We start from the raw sequence: 2,935 nt of genomic DNA, 5'->3' as shown, positions 1-2,935 counted from the left end.
TCTAATCATTTGCACAATCCTAAGCAAGCTTAAAACCCTCCTAATCAAGCCCAAGTCAAAATTTCTCTCATCTCCCTCAAAATATCTCAACCATAAAACTTTATGAAGCCCACTAGGCCATAAATGACTCTTCCAAGCCCTTTTATTGCTCTTACAAGTCATTATGAGGGTCTTTATGAAGATTTTATCCCTTGAGCCTCCTTTGTTGACTCATCCTTCCCCTTCCCTCCATCCTCTCACCATGTGACATGTGTCACTCCTTGATTGGTTGTAAGGAAGCACAATCCATGTGCTCTCCTCTCATGCAATCTGAGCCCTCCATGAGCTTTTTCCCATCCTTGCATCTTAGCCCTCAATCCCTCAAGCCTCTTGCCTATAAATTGGATCCTTCCCCTTTGAAAAATAAGACAATCCATGAAGTAAAGTCATAATGTCATTTTGAGAAGCCATTTTACATCAAAATCATACACTCACACCCAAATTCCAACTCCATTTGAAGCCCTTTTTGAAGCATAAAGCTTGAGCATACATCCTATCTATTTAGACAAAGCTACTCAACAAGAGAGCTTCTCATTGAGAGAGCCCATTAATGGCTCATATTCTCAATTGAGAGTTCATCTTAGTCTATCTTGAAGTTTATGAATTTTGTTTAGTTTGTAGAAGCTTTATTTAAATTTGGTTTCTATTAGCATACTAACATTGCTCATATCCATTTTGGCACGCCCGGTGGGACCCCGCATGGGTCATCTTCATTAGCTTTTTTAGTCAAGTTTTGTATGTCATTTGCTAATTTTGGCTAATTTTGCTTGTTTTTGTGATTGGTAGGATTGTATAAATTGGTTTTGTAGGTCCACATGAGTATGAAGAAGACAAAGGAACTCATAGTCTATCTCATAGTTTTTGCAAATTTTTCAAGCTTATAGGTGGACAAAGCACTTGGAATTCTTCTTCCTCTTCTTGTCTATATTCTTCTTATTCCATCTACTTCTTCTTATTCTTCTTGTGGGAGATCTTGGCCATTTTTTTATTTTAAGGAAGCAAAATCATACACACTTCTTTTTAGTGCTTAAAATGAACCCCTAAATCATACTTAAATCCATTAAAAACTAAAAATTTGCAAAAAAAAAAAGGCCTTTTAACAAGTGAAACTAAACCAATCCAATCATTTGCATCCTTGCAACATCAAGGTTTTAGATGCATTCATGCAAAGTTAGGAACACTTCATTTTTGGGAATTTAAAAAGAACTTCAAGTTTCCATTTCAAAAGGTTCAAAGTCAACACTAAGTGCACACTAAAATCTAAATCAAACTCAAAGCATCAATCAAGGATAAAATGAACCTCATTTGCAAATATTTTAAAGCTCTTTTAAAAATCTCATGAAAACTAAGAGTCCTAAATGGTTGCCAAAAATTTTCCTAAAAGCTTTGTTATTTGTTCCAAACAAATGTCTTGTTGCAAAATCTTGAACGTTTCTTAGGTTTTTCATGCATCAAAACAATCTAGGAATATCATTTTTGGGCTTAAAATATGCAAACTAGAACACAAAATCTTGAATGAAAACCAAATTTCAAAGAGTCATTTTCACTTTTGAGTCCAAAAAAATCTTGAATGATCTAAGGTTAAAGCAAAGTACTTCAAAGTTCTTAAAACAACACACAAAATCTCAATCTTGAATGCTCAAAGGAAAAAACTTGAATGTTTAATCACTTGTCTTTGAATGCATGTTGCTAAAATCACTCTTGATTGCTATGGATTAAAATCAAGTTTGTTTGTTTTTATGAATACATGATTAAAAAAACAAATCCAATCTTTAATGTCATAGATCAAATAATCATCTTTTGGGGCATAAAAAGAATCCACATTTTTGAAATCTTCTAAGTTATAAAAACTAATAAAGATGCTTTGAGTAAGTTTGTAGTTGGACTCACCCTCTTTAATCACCCATCAATTTAACCATCGGTTGCAATCTCAGCGCCATCTATGGGGATGGGTCTACTGAAGAGGGTGTTAAGTTCTCCACAAAGATCAAACTCCACTCACTTGGGTCTTTAGTGGTTTTTCTAAGTTAGAAAATTCCTTGAATGTGCATTAATCTCACTCACACTTCATTTGGGCATAAAAATTGGACAAATCTTAACGTGGAGGGCCTCCGGGAGTGCGCTTGGCAATCGAGTGCCACACATCTTTGTTTTGGGTTTAAAACAAACTCACACTCAACCTTGAATGCCTAACAATAAATGAACATTGCATGGTTTGGACACATTTTCAATGACGCTAGCATTTCTTATGTTGACGATCTCTCAACTTTCATTATGCTGACGATGCTGTCAGATTGGAATGAACATTGTATGCCATAATCACAAGTGTCTTCAATCATAGCTTACAAAATCTAAATTATCAATTGGAATAAACACGTGTCTTTTGAAACCCAAGATCATGTATGTGGTCTTGTTTTACACTTTTTAGGAGGCCTGCTTGGGGATTTCATCACCCCTTGGGATGACCTCAACTCTAGCGTTTCGATGGAGTATAAAAATTGGGAGGTGAATCCAAAGACACCTCTCTTGGAATCAAGATTTTGTCACTCGGGCTAAGCCTCAAAGAACTTTGTACCCTTGAGAAGTGAAAGAGGAGAAGTGGGTTATCGCTCCTCTCGGCTGTGTGACATCTTTTTGGTTTCATCTAAGGATTTGGGCCTCACGTACCTTGTGTATATCGAGGACTCCCTAGCTATAACAGATTTCATCCTTGTAGAAAGCTTCCTAGGATGTTGGTGTGTTTGATGTGCTTGCTCCAAAATTTTGTCTGCTTGTTTATTCATAACTTTTGAATGAATGTCTGCCAACTTTGGTCAAAATCCCAAAAAAGCAAAAATCTCCCAGCCCAGGGCATACTTAGCGTAGTCATTGCCTCATCAGAAAATCATCCAAGCTC

Source organism: Cupressus sempervirens, chromosome 7, assembly GCF_028749045.1.
Source record: "Cupressus sempervirens isolate cs-2001-9-10 chromosome 7, ASM2874904v1, whole genome shotgun sequence".
NCBI lineage: Eukaryota > Viridiplantae > Streptophyta > Pinopsida > Cupressales > Cupressaceae > Cupressus > Cupressus sempervirens.
Note: the sequence above shows the minus strand (reverse complement) of the source record.